The sequence below is a fragment of the Suncus etruscus genome, chromosome 4 (assembly GCF_024139225.1).
Source record: "Suncus etruscus isolate mSunEtr1 chromosome 4, mSunEtr1.pri.cur, whole genome shotgun sequence".
Taxonomy (NCBI): Eukaryota; Metazoa; Chordata; class Mammalia; order Eulipotyphla; family Soricidae; genus Suncus; species Suncus etruscus.
In genome coordinates this window covers 125,475,335-125,497,238 of record NC_064851.1, presented here as the reverse complement: position 1 = coordinate 125,497,238, position 21,904 = coordinate 125,475,335, and the positions used below count along the sequence as shown (strand labels likewise).

The 21,904-nt window shown below is 41.9% G+C and overlaps 1 pseudogene; it reads right to left on the bottom strand.

The window, feature by feature from the left end:
• Nucleotides 1-12,790: 12,790 nt before the first annotated feature.
• On the bottom strand, nucleotides 12,791-13,224 carry LOC126007216 (60S ribosomal protein L23-like; annotated as a pseudogene).
• Nucleotides 13,225-21,904: the final 8,680 nt, after the last annotated feature.

Below are 21,904 nucleotides of genomic sequence, written 5' to 3'. Positions count from 1 at the left end.
GAATCAACTTTGAGTTTCCTTTCATTTTTTGTTAATAAGTGGTATTTTTCAAATAAGTTTTTCTTATCTATGTATCAGAGTTTATTATAGTATTGATACATTAATACTTGCTGAGGAAGGATTGTTCCATTCATAACTGTTTTAGGGGCTAACTCTGTGCTCAGGGAATCACTTTTGTCAGCCAATGTGGAAGATTCACGAGGATTGCTAAACTCATGGGAGAGGGAGAATCTAGAAAGGGTTTGCTCCAAACTCCCAAGTAATTCAAAAGTGAAAATTTGGCTGTGAGGTGGCTGATGTCTCTGGTTTCTCACCCACATGGAGGTGGTGAGTTGGGAGTGGGGACTTATGCACAGACCCAGAATGGCGTGTCACCACAGGCCTCAGTGGCTATGGATAGTGAGTCACACAGTAGCAACTTCATATGTGCAGGCTCAAATCTGAAAGGATCCTTGTTCATTTTTTCCTTTTGCCCACACACCATTTTTTTTCATCTAAGAAGTCAGAGATTAGGTTACAATTTCTTAGAGAGATGACAAGATAATGTCTACTTTTTAGGAATTTAGGATAGCAGAGAGTCGAATTTATCATACAGAAGTAAAATGATATTATAAATATATCATATAATTAAAGTGACAGATTTAAATTTTTGTGAAAGAAAATGTGTATTATCAGTCTCTTTACTGACTCCTTTAAAAAAAAATTAGGCAGGTGATTTACAAAGCTGTTAATAATATGCTTCCAGCCACAAGGTGTACCAACTCCAAATCTAGCACCAGTTTCAAGCCACCAGTGAGTCAAGTTTCCCTTCTTGCCTCTTCAGCAAACTCATTGTGGGGGAGCAGGAGGGAAGGCATTCCACAACCTGTGGTGTTCAGGGACCATATGGGGTACAGGGATTTGAACCAGGGTCACAGCTCCTAATATATATGTAAGTGCCTTAACCTTTATATTTTTTCTATAGTCTTTCAGAATCATAGCTTTTCTCTCTTTTTCCTTTTTTTTTTTTCTTTTTGGATCCTAGGTTCAGGTAACAAATCAAGTGCTTGGAATCAAACCCAAGTTGGCCATATGAAATGCATACATAAAATTACCTGCTATTCTAGCTACCTGGATCTTCATTTTCTTTTTTAATTTAATTATTATAGTTTGGAAACCATGTTCATAATAGTATTGTCTCTTGAAGTTTTGGTGTATGGAGTGTCCTTACCCATCTCTACACCAACAGAGTCCAAAACCCCTGATTAATGCTCCACATCTTTCTTAAAACAGTCTTGAGAGAGCCAGAAGAATATTTGAGGCAGAGACTAGTTGTGTGTGCTGAAGCACTTAGGAAAGAAAATACAGAGTATATCCAGGGAAGACAGATTAAAGCATGGTTCCTGGAAAAAAAGCAGAGATAGGATGAGAAGGGTTCTCTGTAAGTCTCCTGTGTAAGTTTCCATTGTAGGGGGCACACCAAGAGATGACCGGGGATTAAGGCTTAAGAATCAAACCAGGGCACCACCCATGCAAGTTATGGCTTTACTCTTGAGCCACATCCCTGCTCCAACTTTCTTTTATTCTTTCTTTTTTTTTTTTTTGTGGTTTTTGGGTCACACCCGGCAGTGCTCAGGGGTTATTCCTGGCTCCAGGCTCAGAAATTGCTCCTGGCAGGCACGGGAGGACCATATATGGGACGCCGGGATTCGAACCGATGACCTCCTGCATGAGAGGCAAACGCCTTACCTCCATGCTATCTCTCCGGCCCCTCTTTTATTCTTTCATTTATTTATTTTTATTCTCCAACATCTTTTATTCTGAGCATTAAAATATTTAGTTTGTGGTGCTGTGGTTATTTTCAAGTGTCACACAAGCATAGCACTTGATGACCCCTCAACCCACCACATCCTTCCAAACACCCAGCGATTCTTGAGCAAAGAGGTCAGTGGTTGAATGAAAGGGCCTAAGAATATAGGGCTTACAGGCCTTGCAATGCCAGAGATACCCAGGCCACCATGTGTGCTGCTTAAGTTAGAACCAGGTCAACCATATGCAAGTGCCTTAACCCTTGCCCAGGGCTATCTCTCCATCCCTGACCATCTGTTTCTGGAGTACTGGGAGGAGAGAGGGATGTGTTGGACAATACAGGCCAAAAAGTTTGTACACAGCTACTCCATGGTGAACAAAGCATGCCGTGTTCTCTGACCATTGTCTCCTTCTCTTGGAAAGGAGGGGATGGGAACCAGTGAGCCAAAAAGGAAAGGCAGAACGGTGGTGCTAACAGGGCTTGATAGCAGTTGGGCACTTGCCTTGTCCATGGGTTTCAACTCGAGCATTGAAAACAAAAGAAGGGGGCCAGAAAGATGGCGTGGCGGTGGGGTGTTTGTCTTGCATGCGGCCAACATGGGATGGACGGTGGTTCGATTCCCAGCATCCCGTGTGGTCCCCTGAGCCTGCCAGGGGCGATTTCTGAGCCAAAAACAAAAACAAAATAAACAAAATAAGCAGCAGCCACACAAGACTGCTGGGTGAACAGTGTTGGTCCAAGTTCGAGCAGGTGAGATGTAGAGGGACGAGAGTTTAAAAAAAAAAGAAAAGAAAAAAAAAAGAAAAAAGAAAAACAGAGAGGTAGTACAAGGAATTAAACACTTGCATTGCTTGGAACTGACCCCAGTTCAGTTCTCAGCACCCATGGTCCCTTTGGCATCTCCAGGAGTGACCCCAGAACACAGGGCTGAGAGTAATCCATAAGAATCTCTGGGGGTGGGGTCGAGCAATAGTGCAGTGGTAGGGCGTTTGCCCTGCACACAGCTGATTCAGGACTAACCTGGGTTCAATCCCCAGTGACCCAAATGGTCCCCCAAGCCAGAAGCAATTTCTTTTTTTTTTTACAACCCTATTCTTTTTTAAAATTACTTTATTTAAGCACTATGATTACAAAATTGTTCACTGTTGGGTTTCAGTCATACATTATACACCACCCATCACCAGGGCATCCTTCCAGTCACTAATATCTCCTATGACCTTTCTAATCCACCCACATCTGTCTTTATGAAAGGCAATTTGCTATTCACTCTCTCTCCCCTCTCCCTCTTTTTACTTTTAGACATTGTGCTTTGAACTATTATTAACATAGGGGTGCGTAGCATGTCACTTTCTTTCTGTTTAGGACTGAGTTCTAGTCCAGAGTGATCAATTCCAATTATCATTGTCCTAATAGACCCTTCTGTACTCTAACTTTACTCAAAGCTCATTGTGGTGAGCTTTCTACCCTGTGCTGGACGGCCTGACTCCTATTTCTATTGTCTCTGGATATGGATAATATTACCATACTATTTCTTGTTTTTCTTATATCTCACAAGTGAATGACATTATTCTATGGCTTTCCATTTCCCTCTAGCTTATTTCACAAAGCATAATCTCCATGCTTATTCATGTATAAGCAAATTTCATGTCTTTATTTTCCTAGTAGCTGCATAGTATTACATTGTGTAGATATACCACAGTTTCTTTAGCCACTCATCTGTGGTCATGCACCTGGGTTGTTTTCAGATTCTGGTTATTATAAACGTTGCTGCAGTGAACATAAAATTGCAGAGGGCATTTTTATATTGTGTTTTTGTTTTTATTGGTATATCACTAGGAGTGTTATTGTTGGATCATATGGATGCTCAATTTCTGCTTTATGAGGAACATCATATTGTTTTCCAAAAAAGCTAGGTTAGTCTGCATTACCACCAGTGGTGAATGAGAGTCCCTTTCTCTCCACATTTATGCCAGCATTGGTTGTTCTCATTTATTTGTGTTTTTTTTTATTTTTTTATTTAAACAACTTTATTACAAATATGATTGCGTTTGGGTTTCAGTCATGTAAAGAACACCACCCATCACCAGTGCAACATTCCCATCACCAATGTCCCAAATCTCCCTCCTCCCCACCCAATACCCGCCTGTACTCTAGACAGGCTTTCTATTTACCTCGTACATTCTCCTTACTAGGATAGTTCAAAACGTAGTTATTTCTCTAACTAAACCCATCCCTGCTTGTCGTGAGCTTCATAAGGTGAACTGTAACTTCCAGCTTCTTTCTCTTTTGGCTCTGAAAGTTATTATTGCAAGAATGTCTTTCATTTTTCTTAAAACCCATAGATGAGTGAGACCATTCTGTGTCTTTCTCTCTCTCCCTGACTTTTTTCACTCAGCATAATAGATTCCATGTACATCCATGTATAGGAAAATTTCATGACATCATCTCTCCTGACAGCTGCATAATATTCCATTGTGTATATGTACCACCGTTTCTTTAGCCATTCATCTGTTGAAGGGTATCTTGGCTGTTTCCAGAGTCTTGCTATGGTAAATAGTGCTCCAATGAATATAGGTGTAAGGAAGGGAGTTTTGTATTTTATTTTTGTGTTCCTAGGGTATATTCCTAGGAGTGGTATAGCTGGGTCTTATGGGAGCTCGATTTCCAGTTTTTGAAGGAATCTCCATATTGCTTTCCATAAAGGTTGAACTAGATGGCATTCCCACCAGCAGTGGATAAGAGTTCCTTTCTCTCCACATCCCCGCCAACACTGCTTGTTCTCATTCTTTGTGATGTGTGCCAATCTCTGGGGTGTGAGGTGGTACCTCTTAGTTGTTTTGATTTGCATCTCCCTGATGATTAGTGATGTGGAGCATTTTTTCATGTGTCTTTTGGCCATTCGTATTTCTTCTTTGTCAAAGTGTCTGTCCATTTCTTCGAGGCATTTTTGATGGGATTAGATGTTTTTTTCTTGTAAATTTCTGTCAGTGTCTTGTATATTTTGGAGAGTAACCCCTTGTCTGATGGGTACTGGGTGAATAGATTCTCCCACTGAGTGGGGGGCTCTTGTATCCTGGGTGCTATTTCTTTTGAGGTGCAGAAGCTTCTCAATATAATATATTCCCATCTCTTAATCTCTGCTTTCACTTGCTTGGAGAGTGCACTTTCCTCTTAGAAGATGCCTTTAGTCTCAATGACCTGGAATGTTTTACCTACGTGTTGTTCTATTTATTTTATGGTTTCGTATCTGATATCGAGGTCTTTAATCCATTTGGATTTACATTGTACATGATGTTAGCTGGGGGTCTAAGTTCAATTTTTTGCAAGTGGCTATCCAGTTGTGCCAACACCACTTGTTGAAGAGGCTTTCTTTGCTCCATTTAGGATTTCTTGCTCCTTTATCAAAAATTAGGTGATTGTATGCCTGCGGAACATTCTCTGCATATTCAAGCCTATTCCACTGATCTGAGGGCCTGTCTTTATTCCAATACCATGCTGTTTTGATAACTATTGCTTTATAGTACAGTTTAAAGTTGGGGAAAGTAATTCTTCCCATATTCTTTTTCCCAATGATTGCTTTAGCTATTCTAGGGTGTTTATTGTTCCAAATGAATTTCAAAAGTGCCTGATGTACTTCTTTGAAGAATGTCATGAGTATCTTTAGAGGGATCATATTAAATCTGTACAATGCTTTGGGGAGTATTGCCATTTTAATGATGTTAATCCTGCTATTCCATGAGCAGGGTATATGCTTCCATTTCCACGTATCCTCTCTTATTTCTTGGAGCAGAGTTTTATAGTTTTCTTTGTATAGATCCTTCACATTTTAAGTCAAGTTGATTCCAAGATATTTGTGTTTGTGTGGCACGATTGTGAATGGGGTTGTTTTCCTAATGTCTATTTCTTCCTAATTACTATTGATGTATAGAAAGGTCATTGATTTTTGTGTGTTAATTTTGTTGCCTGCCACCTTGCTATATGAGTCTATTGTTCCTAGAAGCTTTTTTGTAGAGACTTTAGGGTTTTCTAGATAGAGTAACATGTCATCTGCAAACAGCAAGAGCTTGACTTCTTCCTTTCCTATCTGGATTCCCTCGATATCTTTTTCTTGCCTAATCGCTATAGCAAGTACTTCCAGTGCTATGTTGAATAGGAGTGGTGAGATAGGACAGCCTTGTCTTGTGCCAGAATTTAGAGGGAAGGCTTTCAGTTTTTCTCCATTGAGGACGATATTTGCCTCTGGCTTGTGGTAGATGGCCTTAACTATATTGAGAAAGGTTCCTTCCATTCCCATCTTCCTGAGAGTTTTGATCAAGAATAGGTGTTGGACCTTATCAAATGCTTTCTCTGCGTCTATTGATATGATCATGTGATTTTTATTTTTCTTGTTGTTGATGTTTGTATTAGGTTGAAAGACTTACAGAAACCATCCTTGCAATCCTGGGATGAAACCTACTTGATCGTAGTGCATTATCTTCTTAATGAGGCACTGAATCCTATTTGCCAGGATTTTCTTGAGGATCTTTGCATCTGCATTCATCAGCGATATTGGTCTGTAATTTTCTTTTTTCGTAGCATCTCTGTCTGGTTTAGGTATCAAGGTGTTGTTGGCTTCATAAAAGCTATTTGGAAGTGTTTCTGTTTGTTCAGTTTCATGAAAGAGTCTTGCCAGGATTGGAAAGTTTGAAAGAATTCATTAGTGAATCCATCTGGGCCTGGGCTTTTGTTTTTGGACAGACATTTGATTACCATTTTAATTTTATCAATAGTGATGGGGGTGTTTAGATATGCTACATCCTCTTCCTTCAACCGTGGAAGATTATAAGAGTCCAAGAATTTATCCATTTCTTCCAGGTTCTCATTTTTAGTGGCATAGAGTTTCTCAAAGTAGTTTCTGATTACCCTTTGAATCTCTGCCATATCAGTAGTGATCTCTCCTTTTTCATTCCTAATACAAGTTATCAAGTTTCTCTCTCTCTCTTTCTTTGTTAGTTTTGCCAGTGGTCTGTTAATCTTGTTTATTTTTTCAAAGAACCAACTTCTGCTTTTGTTGATCTTTTGGATTTTTTTTTGGGTTTCCACTTTGTTAATTTCTGCTCTCAGCTTTGTTATTTCTTCTGTTTCCCTTTCTAGTTCTATGAGCTGCGTCATTAAGCTACTCAGGTAAGCCTCTTCTTTCTTCCTGATGTGTGCTTGCAAAGCTATAAAATTTCCTCTCAGTACTGCTTTTGCTGTGTCCCATAAGTTCTGATACTTTGTGTCTTTATTATCATTTGTTTCCAGGAACCTTTTGATATCCTCCTTGATTTCATCTCAGACCCACTGGTTATTCAGTATGAGGCTGTTTAACTTCCAGGTGTTAAAGTTTTTCTTCTGTGTCCCTTTGGAATTCACAAATAATTTCGGAGCCTTGTGGTCAGCAAAGGTAGCCTGCAATATTTCTATCCTCTTGATATTATGGAGGTATGTTTTATGTGCCAGCATGTAGTCTATCCGGGAGAATGTCCCATGTACATTTGAGAAGAATGCGTATCCAGGTTTCAGGGGATGGAGTGTCCTATATATATCCACTAGGCCTGTTTTTCCATTTCTCTTCTCAGGTCTAGTATATTCTTGTTGGGTTTCAGTCTGGTTGACCTATCCAGTGTTGACAAAGCCGTGTTGAGTTACCCCACAATTATTGTGTTGTTATTGACATTATTTTTCAGATTTGTCAACAATTGTATTAAATATTTTGCTGGCCCGTCATTCGGTGCATATATGTTTAGGAGAGTGATTTCTTCCTGCTCTACATACCCCTTGATCAATATAAAATGTCCATCTTTGTCCCTTACAACCTTCCTGAGTATAAAATTTGCATTATCTGATAATAGTATGGCCACTCAGCTTTTTTATGGGTATTGTTTGCTTGGATAATTTTTCTCCAGCCTTTTATTTTGAGTCTATGTTCTGACTATTCAGGTGCGTTTCTTGTAGGCAGCAGGTTGGATTGAGTTTTTTGATCCATTTAGCCACTCTATGTCTCTTAATTGGTGCACTTAGTCCATTGACATTGAAAGAATTGTCTTGCGATTTAATGCCATCTTTATATCGAAATTTGTTGTGTCTTTTGGTTAGTCTTGTCTTAAATTAGGTCTTTCAGTTTTTCTCTTAAGTCTGGTTTTGAGTCTGTAAAGTTTCTGAGCTGATTTTTGTCTGTGGAACCATGTATTCTTTCGTCAAACCGGAAAGTAAGTTTTGCTGGGTACAGTATTCTAGGTGAAGCATTCATTTCATTCAGTCTTGTCACATATTCCAGCACTGCTTTCTGGCCTTGAGTGTTTCTGGTGACAGGTCTGCTGTAAATCTCAAGGATGCTCCCTTGCATGTAATTTTCCTTTTTGATCTTGCTGTTTTCAGAATTCTGTCTCTATCTGTTGGATTAATCATTGTGACTAGGATGTGTCTTGGGGTATTTTTTTCTGGGATCTCTTTTGGTTGGTACTCTTTGAGCATGCAGGATTTGATCACATATATTCTTTAGCTCTGGAAGTTTCTCTTTAATGATGTTCTTGACCATTGATTCTTCCTGGAAATTTTCTTCCTGGGTCTCTGGGACTTCAATGATTCTTAAGTTGTTTCTGTTGAGCTTATCATAGACTTCTTTTTCATCTGTTCCCATTCTTTGGCTATTTTTTCCACTGTCTGTTCATTTGCTTTAAGTTTTTTTTCCCAATCTCTCCCGCTGTATGGAATTATTATTTATCTTACCTTCCACAGCACCAAGTCTATTCTCAGCTTCTGATACCCTGTACCAGAGCTTATCCATTTTGTCATTCACTTCGTTTACTGAGTTTTTCAGGCCTGTTAGTTGACATGTTATTTCAGTTTGGAATTTTGTGATTTCTGTCTTCATATTTTCTTGGTTCTTGTTAGTGTTCTGTTCAACTCGTCCATGGTTTCTTTGAATTCTTTGAGCATCTTCCATATTGTTTCTCTAAACTCCTTATCTGAGAGGTTGATTAGTTGGTTGGTCATTATCTGGTCATCAGTATTGCCATCTTCATTCTCTATGTTTGATGCTGGCCTGTGTTGTTTCCCCATTGTCACACTTGCATTGTGGATTTTTCTACATGTTGTGGTGGTATTCATTGGCTAAATGATGTGCTCGGCCACACTCCTCTCGCTCCACCCTTTCTGGGTGGGTCAACTTGCCTCTAAGGGAGGGGAGTCCTCCTTGGATGAAGGCTCTCACAGGATAAAATCTTTGGCCTGAGCATGCAGCAGAGAAGACAGTCCGGAGAGAAATGCTGGGCTTCAGTGATCCAGCACAGTTCTTAGTGTGATTTTTTTCTTCTTGTTGTGATGCTGTTCTTTCCTTAGAAAGAGTGCATGGCCGCGTAGCAAAGCAGAGTGGCCGCGCTCTTCTGGAGCCTCTTTTTGGACCACTCCCAAGAGTTTCACCTGACAGGACAGGAGACAGACACACACAGGCAGCACTCACAATTTTTCACAGTCAGGCCCCACTGGGCAGGCGTAGTTTCGTAGATTTTCCCAGCCTGATGTCACAAACATGGGACCTGGCTTCTGCAAAGTACTGCTTATAGCCGGTTTTCACGTTATGAAGCAGTTCCTTGGCGTTCCCGCCCTAGAATGAACTTCTGGGATAGCGAGTTTTCTGGAGCCTATTTTTGGCCCACTCTCAAGAGTTTCACGTGACAGGACAGGAGATAGACACACACAGGCAGCACTCACAATTTTTTTACAGTTGGGCCCCACTGGGCAGGCATAGTTTCGTAGATTTTCCCAGCCTCCAGAAGCAATTTCTAAGCACATAGCCAGGAGTAATCTCTGAGCATCACTGGGTGTGCCCTTCCAATTAAAACAAAAACAAAAAAATAAGAAAACCTTTGGATGTGGTCCAACAACTCCCCATACACACACACACATAAAAATCAATAGAAAGTCAAGAGAAACACTCCTAGGTGTGGACCATGTTAAGGTTGTCACTTGACTGACTCCATTCCTTCTCCCTTGGGTTCCTCTCCCAGCAGGTGCTGACCACCAGATCCCTAATGGGAGCAGCCAGGCCAAGAGAGCATCCTGGAGCAGCATTTATCAGGCCCTAAGGTCAGATGCCCTTTAATCCTCAACTGAGAGACTATTTTTTTCGCCCCCAATCTTTAGGCTCAGCCCTGCTTGCTGCCTCTAGCTTCCTGCCTCAAGTCTCATGCTAGAATGGTTCTTTGCCCTCCTTCATGCTCCTAACTGCTCCCAGCAATTGCTCTTGACTCCTGACAGGCAGAGCGGTCACCTTAGCCAGCTTGGGAAGCTGCTAATCACTGGAATCTGACAACTAGTGCAAGTGGCTTTTGCCTTGGCCTCAGGCCAGGTCAGAACATTCCTATTTCAGGCTGTGTTTTCTCAGAGAACCACTCATCAGGGGGCCCCACCTTCAAGGTCAATAGGAAGAAATCGTCCTGGGTGGGATGTTGCGGAGGAGCACAGTGGAAATAGCAGTGCATGTGAGAACCAAGCAGGAGCAAGGACCCCTGGGGATCCTTGGGGACGATCATTCTTCCCTGCATGTTCTGAGGTCTCCAATCATTGTCCATGCGTATAATTGACCAAAGAAGCAATCTTAGGTCAAATCTCATTTTTAAAAATGCCACTTCATTTTACTGAGCAGGGTTGTTGAGGACCCCAAAGAAGTAAATGAGTCAAGATATAAGGCAAGGAAATATATCTTACTTTGATTTGTTTTCCTCTAGTCCCAGGAACTGTGTTTTGGGCCAGGTATTATATGAGATTTTCTGCTCACCTTACATTGTGTGTATCTTTTCCTCCTTTCACTGCAGAAAAAGCTGGAGCTTAGAGATCTGGATGAACTAACCTGAAATCACACAGCTTCAAGAGGCCAAGCTCACTCCATGTGACCACATGAGGCTTTTGGCCAACATCAGAATCTAAACCTTGAACTTACAGGGAACTATCACCCAGGGAGAGAGTTTTAGAAACAGCCCATGAGGGTTCAGCCTTCTTTCTGAGGCAATAAACACCATTCTCTGATTTCACCAAATTAACATGTAGCATACTTAAGCTGCAGTGTATCAAAAAGTGATGGATTTGAAAACAGAACCTTTCTAAAGGTAATTAAATAAAATGAGGCCCTTGAGATGGGTCCTAATCAATTAGGATTTGCTTCCTTTTTAGAAGAGGACACTAGGACACAGATACACAAACCAAAGGATATCAGGTAATAGTACAATATAGCCACCACCAGGCCTGAAAAATGGACCCCAAAAGAACACCCATCCAATAACTTGACCTTAGACTTCTATCCTCCAGAACTGGAAAACACACATTTGTCAGTTGAGTCATCATTCAGTCCTGTGTTATGGCAACCCTAGGCAATTGTCACAATGATTGTGTGTTCTTTGTTCCTTGGACCCTCCACAAATTCTTCTGCCTTGAGCTGTCTTCAGAACCAAGTCCCTTCCAAGAGACAGGAAGGGAAGCCTCAGAGGAAGCTGTGTGTGGCCACAATGTCTTTTAATGTATGAGATACTCCAGCTACCAAGCTGAGAGCATAATACTTGTCCTCTCTCGGGTATCTTTCCATTTAAATGCTCCTATCAACAGCTCCCCTGCCTCCCTTTTAAACAGGGCCTGAAAGGAAATCAGAGACAGACACAATAAAGAATCTCTCTGACTATGGGCACAAGCTGATTTTGAGGCTAATGATTGCAATAGGATATCAGGCACTTGATCCCAGGACTGAATGCAGGCAACTGCTTTTCTCTTCTGTGATTTTCCCCTTCACCATTCCAAAGTCTGCCATCTAGGCACTGTGACAGATGTTTCAAACTGATCGCTAAGTAAAGGCACATCAAGTGTGAAACCCCAGAAAATAGGCTTCTGAGTGACCAGCATTTTGCTTGAGGATGTCCTGTCATAGTAACATGAGTCAGAGCTTGCTTGAAGAGGAAAAGAGTTTCTTGAAATTGTGAAGAATTCAAATGAAAAAAATGAACCCTTGTATAGAGCAGAAGAGGTGAAACTGGGTTTATTGATGAATGTATATATATATATAAAATAAATATACATGTATAAGCAAATATTCTCTGTCTGTCTGTCTGTCTGTCTGTCTGTCTCTCCCCCCGCCCAATGCAAGGCCGGGAAGACTTTTATACTAAATAAAGGCCTTCATTGCTACTATTCCTGAGAAGAAAGTTGAAATCATCTTTAACCTTTTTCTTGATATTTTTCAGTCAATTGGAAAGAAGACATGGGAACAAGAGCCTTCATATATCAAACCAAAATTGTGTGTTATTTGATATTCTGAATTTTGTAGTCTGCTTTCTTCTTTTTAAATGTTTAAGTTATTATTATGGTTTATTATTATTATGGTAGTATGGTCTTATTATTATTAATAATAATAGTTATAGTTATAGTCTTGGTGTGTAGAGTCATAGCATCTCCCCTTCATTCACTATTTTTTCAAACTGGATAATTACCAAATGGAAATCCTGATCATTTTCGGGGAGTGGAGTTTAGGCCACACCTGGTGATGCTTGGGTTACTTCTGGCTATGCGCTAAGAAATCACTCCTTGGGGGAAATCACTGGCTTGGGGGACCATATGGGATGCTGGTGATTGAACTGAGGTCTGCCTTGGATCAGCCATGTGCAAAGCAAATGTCATACCACTGCTCTATCGCTTCAGCCCCAATCCTGATAATTTTTAAAAGATAATTTTGTGCTTTTCCTGATCCAAAGGCTGAAAAGTTATCATGAAAGAAAGGTGGGGTAGAGGGGCAAAGAGAAAGACTCCTCTACACCAGAATCTAGGTAATTTTTTTTTCTCTTCCTTCCTTCCTTCCTTCCTTCCTTCCTTCCTTCCTTCCTTCCTTCCTTCCTTCCTTGCTTCCTCCTTCCTTCCCTCCTTCCCTCCCTCCCTCCCTCCTTCCCTCCCTCCTTCCTTTTTTTTTTTTTGGAAGCAAGTACTTTTAATAGATTCCTTTTAACAAATACAAACACTGAAGAACCAAGCAATTCTTCCTGCACTGGAAGCAGCCCTGGGCCGTAAGTCTGCACATTCCTTTGCAACTGGTTCAGTGATGGCAGAACCTTTCATCTCATCTTTATTCTTTACTACGACGCCTGAATTATCTTCAAAATAAAACAAAGTGTCATCTTTTTTCCGCCGGTATGACTTTTGTTGTTGAATTACCACAGCCGGATGTATCTTTTTCCTGAGCTTGACCATGGCCATCACCATGTCACCAAAGTGGTGGCAGAGAGTTTGTTCAGTCGTCCCTTGATCCTCTTCACAGAGATGATGTACAGATTTTTGACTTCTGTGCTATCCACAGTTGATCACGGCTCCTACGGGCACACCCAAGGAGATCCAGAACTTCAGCTGGATGATCCACCACGTCCTTGCTTCGACATGTTGAAGATTTTAGCTATAGAAAAATATAAAGTTGGAGCCTGAATGATAGTGTTGTGGCTAAGGCATTTTGCTATACATGCAGTTAACCTTTACTTGACCCTGGTATATCACATATGGTCCCCCCAAACCTCCAGGGGGTAGTTTCTGGGGACAAAGCCAGGAGTACCCCTGCAAAATGCTCGTGTGGCCCAAAAGCCTGAAAGAAAAAAGGAAGGTTGGAAGGATGGAAGGAAGGAAGGAAGGAAGGAAGGAAGGAAGGAAGGAAGGAAGGAAGAAAGGAAGGAAGGAAGGAAGGAAGGAAGGAGGAAGGAAGGAAGGAAGGAAGGAAGGAAGGAAGGAAGGGAGGGAGGAGGGAGGGAGGGAGGGAGGGAGGGAGGGAGGGAGGGAGGAGAAAGAAAGAAAGAAAGAAGAAGAAAGAAAGAAGAAAGAAAGAAAGAAAGGAAAGAAAGAAAGAAGAAGAAGAAAGAAAGAAAAAAAAGAAAGAAAGAAAGAAGAAAGAAAGAAGAAAGAAAGAAAGAAAGAAAGAAAGAAAGATAGAAGAAAAGAAAGAAAGAAAGAAAAGAAAAAGAAAGAAAGAAAGAAAGAAGAAAGGAAGGAAGAAGTAAGAAAGAAAGAAAGAAGAAAGAGAGAAAGAAAGAAGAAAGAGAGAAAGAAAGAAAAAGAAAGAAAGAAGAAAAAGAAAGAACAACAGAAAGAAAGTAAGAAAGAAAGAAAGAAAGAAAGAAAGAAAGAAGAAAGAAAGAAAGAAAGAAAGAAAGAGAGAAAGAAAGAAAGAAAGAAAGAAAGAAAGAAAGAAAGAAAGAAAGAAAAGAAAGAAAGAAAGAAAAGAAAGAGAAAGAAAGAAAGAAAGAAGAAAGAAAGAAAGAAGAAAGAAAAAGAATAAGAAAGAAAGAAAGAAAGAAAGAAAAAAAGGGCAGGGAGAGAGAGCACAGCGGTATCATATGTGTGAAATATTTAATGACACCTTGTTTATTCCATTTTCTTTCTGGTATAGAAAACAGAAGGCAAGGACTCTATGTGACCTGATATTCTAGAGAAGAATACATTCTGACTTCACATCATTGCAAGCATGAAAAATATACCTTCTGAAAAGGAAAAAAACATATGTGGTGTTTATGCCTTGGGTCAGGAAGTGTCTCCTGTAACTAGGGTGCTGGTCTGAACATTCATCACCACACATCAGCGCTTTTCTGAGTAACTGCTTTTGTGACTCTCAGTCAGGGAAGCACTGCCTTGTGTTAGAAGTTCCCACAAAGTCAGGAGAGGATTCAACCTGATTTTGGGGGGCAAGATTGGAGCATGCTCTTGGGTCATTGATTATGCTGTGGGAGACCTGTGGGTTAGATGGGGTGACTTTTTGAAGAACTGGTGCTCTGGATGAGTCTGGGAGACCTTGGGAATTAAATGGGTTGACTTATTGGAGAACTGGGGATCTAGATGAGTGTTTCTGGGCTAGTAAGCCATGACTGATGGAGCCTGACAGGAGACATTACCAGCACAGAAAGTCAACAGGAAATGCTGACCAGCTAGACCAGTGGTAGGCAACCTTTTTTTTTTTCAACTGAGCCAAATCTTGCCAAAACCACGATTGAAATTTATTTTGAGAGCCACACATGGCACTCACTGGCAGAGACTAGGAGCAGAGTCCTGACTCCTGGAGCAGCCACCTGGCACACAGAAGAGCCAAATTAAAAGTGTAAAGACCTACATGTGGCTCTTGAGCCGCAGTTTGCCGATCACTGAGCTAGACCAACAACAGTGATGGGATGTTAGAACAAATGAGATCTAAGGAGTTCTTGAAAATAGAAGTATTAAAAGGGCAGAGAGGCTGGCGGTGGGACAGGGTGGAGAGGTAGTTGGGTTCTTGGTATTTTTTCCCTGGTAAGTCATAGTCATTAATAAAGCAACAACTGGGTCTAGAGAGATAGCTCAAGAATCAAGATGCTAGCCTTGACCACAGCCCAGCTGGGATCAACTTCCTGTAGCACATATGATGTCTCATGAACCACCAAGAGTGGGTTCTGAGAGCAGAGCCAATAGTGAGCCATGAGCACTGGCAGTTTTGCCCCCAAAAACAAAATTAGTTATAATGATGCAACAACTGATCTGGATTCCAAGTCTTCCATGTGCCTCGTGTGCCTGCAGATTGCAGGGTTTTTCAAGGTTCCAGAACAGACCTGACTGTGTTAGTAGGCAATTAACAGGGACAGGGATTGTAAGGTGAATTTGCTGCAAGGCCTATTATCACTTCATTTCTATTCAGGAAATGAGGACAGCTGATTACAGAGGCAAGTAACTGGCTACAGACCAAATTGCCTGTGTCCCCTCAGAAGTCATGTGTTGAAATCTACCCCCAACGGAGTTATAGTTCTTTGCACAGAGAGATGACACCCATGAGCCCCAAAGCAGGCTCTCATCAGACTCCAAATTGTTCTGCATCTTCATATTGAACGTCCAGTCCCTAGTGAGTATGATGTTTCTCTTTTAGTCACTTAGTCCTTGATGATTTTATTATAGTAGCTTTGATGAACTAAGGCATATAATAAACACAGGAGATTTTAGCCATAGAAAAATATAGAGTTGGAGCCTGAATGATAGTATTGTGGCTAAGGCATTTTGCTATACATGCAGTTAACCTTTATTTAACCCTGGTATATCACATATGGTCCCTCCAAACCTCCAGGGGGTAGATCCTGGGGACAAAGCCAGGAGTATCCTTGCAAAATGCTCATGTGGCCCAAAAGCCTGAAAGAAACAGAAAGAAAGAAAGAAAGAAAGAAAGAAAGAAAGAAAGAAAGAAAGAAAGAAAGAAAGAAAGAAAGAAGAAAGAAGAAAAGAAGAAAAAAGAAAGAAAGAAAAGAAAGAAAGAAAGAAAGAAAGAAAGAAAGAAAGAAAGAAAAGAAAGAAAGAGAAAGAAAGAAAGAGAAAAGAAAGAAAGAGAAATAAAGAAAGGAAGAGAAAGAAAGAAAGAAAGAAAGAAAGAAGAGAGGAAGGAAAAAAGAAAAAGAAAGAAAAATAAAGAAGAGAGAAAGAAAGAAAGAAAGAAAGAAAGGAAGGAAGGAAGGAAGGAAGGAAGGAAGGAAGGAAGGAAGGAAGGAAGGAAGGAAGGAAGGAAGAAAGAAAGGAAGAAAGAAAGGAAGAAAGAGAAAAAAAGAAAAGAAAGGGCCAGAGCAGTGGCTCAGAGATAGGGCATTTATCTTGCGCATGATTGACCTAGGACTGACCACGGTTTGATCCACTGGTGTCCCCCAAACCAGGAGCGATTTCGCCAGGAGTAACCCCTGAGCGTCACTGGGTGTGGCCCAAAAGTCAAAAAAAAAAGAGTTAAATTGAATTTATCATGTGATCTGGTAATTCCACATGTCAGCAGATACCTCAGAGTATTGCAAGTATAGACTAAAATAAACATCGATGTTCATAGCAGCTTAATTCACAATTGCCAGAGGATAAAAACAGTCCATATGCTCATCCACAAAGGCAGTGCTAAACAAAATGTGGCAGGTATACACAATAGAACATGATTTCATCTTACAACAGAATGAGGCTTTGATATATATGACAACATGGGTGATGAACCTTGAAAACATTATGCTGTATTTTCAAAAAGTCAAAAGGACAAAGAAATATTGTATGATTTCCCTCTAAATACATTATGTGGAATAGGCAACTTCAAAGAGAGTGTAGGCTGGAGAGCTCAAGGGAGGATCACTGGGGAAGGGGGTCCAGAAAGAGGGGTGCCTGAGCTTTTGAGCACTGCTAGGGAGAACCCCCTCTCAAAAAAAAGACATGAAAGAAATCATAAGGTGCATTTTGGACAACACTGTCTTACCTCTAAATCTTCCAACATTGGTGACATTTCCCCCCTATCTGACCCTATATATGCTTTGCCTAGAAACCTAGGTCAGACCATGGCCAGAGAACAAGCTGCTTATTGCCAGGCAGGCTGACCACTTCATCTTTCTGACATTTTTCTCTGCTTAGCTTCCTAAGTCAAACCTCAGGTTTGAGCGACAGCCTAATCTAGAGGGGGGCAGGCTGATGAGGCAGAGAACACAGACATGTGTACACCATTAGCTGCTGACAGAGTGGGCGGTGGTCCCTCCACCCTTTTCCCTTTCCAAGGCTGAAGATCTGAGAGATCTCTTCATGGGAAGAAGCTGTTCATATTCTACTTAACCAAACCATGATTTCAGTGGAAGTACATTCTAAAATTGATGACCAGGTGTGCTGGGACCAAACAGGTGGCACAGGTGATAAAGATCTTTCAGGACTTTACTTCCTTTCGTCTACTATTCCAAAAAAGAAATAGTGCCCCCAAGTTGCAAGTTTGTTATAAAACTCCTAATTTTAAATGACCTGATCACTTTCAAAGATGTAGAAAAGATATAAATAAATGAGATGGGATGTTTACTTCTTAGTGAAAGTGTTTCATATAAACATTTATTTCTTTATATAAATAATTTTACAAGCCCCTGAATTTTCCTGGCTGTAGATTTCAATATTTGATTTAGGAAATGATGCTTGCCGCTGGATCCTGTGAAAGACATGAAGGTAGAGAACAACGGATTTGCTGAGGAGGGCAATGAAAGCCAAAGTTCTACTTCAGCCCCCACATAGGTCATCTCCCATCTAGGTCGACCCAGTGCACATGGCATAAATTTTCTACAGTGCTTTTGCAGCAACTTGGCTCCCTCCTAGCTTTAGACCAATAGCTCATCTATTTTTAGCAGGCAAACCCACTGTGGAAGAGAACAGTTAACAAATGAAAGGAGAAGATAGAAGGCACAAGGACAGAATGAAAGTCAGTGGTGGGATAATGTCCTTTTTTTAAGCGGGGGCTTCAGGAGAAGGCAAGGGAAGCATTTAAATAAATGAAATGCATTTATTCATGTTGCCCTTTTCCTTCCATTTCCCTAATCCCATCCAGCAGTTCAATCCCTTCCTGGGCTAAATCCCTGTGGCTTTGTCTTCCAAAGAGACGTTTATGAAGTCCTGTCCCTCTAAGGCAGTGATAATCACACCCTAATTCAAAACACTAGATTCGAAACTCCTTGAAGGCAGAGACAGACAAGTTTGTTTCTCTCATTCAACTTAACATGTTTGTTGAAGAAATAAAAAAAAATGTAATAGTCACAGCTAGAATAAAAAAATCGTGGGGGGGGGGGGCTGGGGCATGCTGCCATCACTCATTTGGAGAAGTATTACTTTCCAAAAATCTGATTTTGAAAATTTCAAAGTTTTATCAGAGGCCTGGGCATTTAAAGTTTGGTTAAATATACAAAGAAAATATCTTGAGTTTTGTTCTCTAAGAGCAAAATTGGGACAGTTGTGTTTTGGGTGTTCCTAGCCTTGGGGTGGGAGCAGAAGTGGCCTCAGTTTGGGTTTGACTGTGAGCTCTTCTGCTCAGTGTTAAATGAGGTTGGAAAAGTCCTAGACCTGTGACACTAGCCTCTCCATATTCTCCTTGAGCAGATAAAGTTCCAGCTCACCTCAGGAAGCTCACCACAAAGAGTGATGAGTTTAGTTAGATAAATAACTACATTTTGAACTGTCCTAATAATGAGAATGTATGAGGGAAATTGAGAGCCTGTTTAGAGTACAGGCGGGGGTTGGGTGGGGAGGAGGGAGACTTGGGACATTGGTGATGGGAATGTTGCACTGGTGATGGGTGGTGTTCTTTATATGACTGAAACCCAAACACAATCATGTATGTAATCAAGGTGTTTAAAGAAAAAAAGAAAAAAAGAAAAACAGCCCAGAGACCAACTCACTCAACTCTGCTGTTACTTGGTGGCATAGCCTAGACGATTGAGTGTCTTTCAGATGAAATGGTACTTAGTATTCAGACTGTTCAGCACAAACCAATCTGATTAGCAAGTACTAGTACTCAGATAATTTAAAATAATTCTGTACCGAACTAGGAAGAGAAAAACCTCCCTGCCATGTTTTTGAGATTGTTGAGCATTGTTCAGTCTAAGATGGGTTTTCATTTTTCTGCATACGACTCAATGGACAAAAATAGCCTCCCAGTTTTTGGTGTATTCCCTTTGTGCAAGGGAAAGTACTCCAATCTGCAGCTGGTGAAAGTTTCCTCAGTGGGTCCATGCACTCAGATTATACGTGTTCCAGATGAGGACTGTGCACTGTCCGTCCTTGGCTCAGGAAAAGGGAACCACTGCCCACCGTTGCCATCACTGCCATCATAGCCACATTGATGAGTTCATCAATGATTTTTCAGGCAAGTTTGATTCAGGCACTTTTGGGACAGGGTAGTTGAGTCAGAGTCTAGCATGAAAAGACCAGAATAGAAGTCCTAGTCTCTGGGAACCTCCTCTGAGCTTTAACTTCCCAATCACACAACAACTTCTTAATTGGAAAGAAATGTCCTTAAATAAGAGCAGGAGGTTGGCCAGGCCTGACAGTGTCCAAAAGGTGAACTCAGGACTGTCTGGTGAAAGAGAAGTTGGTTTATTCCTAAATATAAATAATCTCTCCTTGGGTAATAGGATTGTGACTCTTGTTGATATGTCTCCCTTAATTAAATTAACTTTGAAATGACATTCAAACCATGACTTCTTTTACTGTGCCTTGCTTTCCTTCCTCATCTTACAAACTAGGTACTTAGCTAAAAGGGATTGTTTTCCACCTCCAATCTATTTAATTTGGAGGTCAGTTTCATCATCTCTCTAACCCATTTGGGGCACAACCCACCGTGTATTGTTAACTGTATACCAAATGTATACCCAATTTTAAAAAATTGCTTACCTAGGAGCAGGAAAGACACACAATGTAAATTTCATTGGTTAAAATCCTCACACCTCAAGGCTAATTCCTGGGTGGAAGGGAGAGGATTTGATTGTTTTTGTCTTTTCTTGCAAATATTTTTTAAACTGTAAAAACCAAAAAAAAAAAGAAAAGATAAAAAAAGAAAGAAAGAAAACCCCCAAAGGTGGATTTTGGATTTGTAAAGCGCCCCCAGGCTCGAACTAAGGATTGCTCTGAGGCTGTGGGTGGGACACAATCACATGTGCACACACAGAGAGACGCGCCAGCCCATCCCATCTCCTTGTGCTCCTCTGCAGTCTTGCAAGCCACGGATTATTTGTCAGGGGCAGAAGGCGTCTTTGTTCGGTGGGCACATCCCTCCCCCTGTTAGTGAGATCTCTTGGCCACGTGGTCCAGGTGCGGTTTGGCTGCCTAGGAAGCTACGGCAATGCCTGGAGACAAAGGCCATCAGAGTGTGTCCTGTGCAAACCAGGGACCGACGTGTCTTCAGCTTCCGCGCTGCGCGTGAAATTGGCCAACGGCTGAGAGGCTCCTCCAAGGAATGTAGCGACAAAACCCTCACGGGGCGATCCGGGCTGGAGGGGGGGGGGCAGAGGGTAGGTACTTCCTGGAAAGGAAATGCGCTCAGTGTGTCCGCTGTCCTCCTGTTTGGGGTGCCACTCAGAGGAGGTCGGTCCCATCCCCGGTCAGTAGGCAGAAGTGGCGCCTAGGATCAGAGCTTGGACTACAGTTGAGCACGCAACCCGGGGCGCTAAATTCTTAAGGGGGAGCAAAAAATTAAAATTCGATGGCTAAAAATAATGTATGAAGGCGATGCTTCTGCAAACAATTTTTAAGTGCAAAAAAATATCAGGATCGGTGTACTGCAGCACTGAGCCCTTTGGGGACAAGGGTCAAGGGAAGACCGCTTCGGATACGTGGCGTGTCCATCGCTGTCCACCGGAGGGGGGCCGGGGTGTCGGGAGATTCCGGGCGCGGTGGGAGGCGAGCACCGGTCGAAGATCTCGGAATGGGAGGCTCCCTGGGAAGTCTAGCCCGCGGTGGTGCACGGTGGGCGGGCGGGGGAGAAGTAACCCTCGAGGGGCTGTTTGAGGGGAGGGCTCCAGAGATAGGCTCCGCAGGTAACAAAGGCAGAGCCGAGGAGCCGAATCGGGGCGGCAAGAACCCCACGAGTGGATTCGGGGACCCCGGCTACTTAGCGGTGGTGCTTTCACGAGCAACCTGGAAGACTATTAATACTCCGCAGCCATCAAGATCGCCTACGCGACTTGGAAGCTCCCCCTCGCCCCCATTAGGTGGCTAATTCTTGCTGGCAAGACTTGGCAAGATGTCGGGCGAATAATTTTTGGCTTCTGTCGCTTGCAACATCCCCCCCCCCCCCCTTCTTTCAAAAGCGGCCTCTGGGTAATGAAATGCACAAATAAAACTGAAGGTCGGGGTTTATTTCAACGGAAATAAACTGCAAAGGATCTGCAAAGGAGGCCAAGAAAACGGAATCGACGCCGGAGCTTATGAAATGCTTTCGAAAGATCTTTCTTCCCCCAGTCAGTTTCTCGAGGTTGATTAAGCTTTGCACCAAATGTGGACCCCGGTGGCTCATTTTCCTGAGAAGACAATTCACACGAGTGTGGGGTGGGTGGGCGGTGAGGACTTCCCTCTCCAGCTGAAAATGTGGTCCCCCTCTCACCCCTATCACCAGGGTTAAGCAAACCTCTTTAGCAAGCGTGGTTAGGGGTTGACACCCCTGACTCCCCACCTCTGCGGAAACAACTTTCAGGGCTTCGGGCCTGGGTCTTAAAGCAAAAAACAAAAACAAAACAAAACAAAAAACCCTCTCTCTTATTACGGGGCTGGGGGCGGGAGCTCTTTCATCTGTTAAGTGGGGTTTGCCCAAGT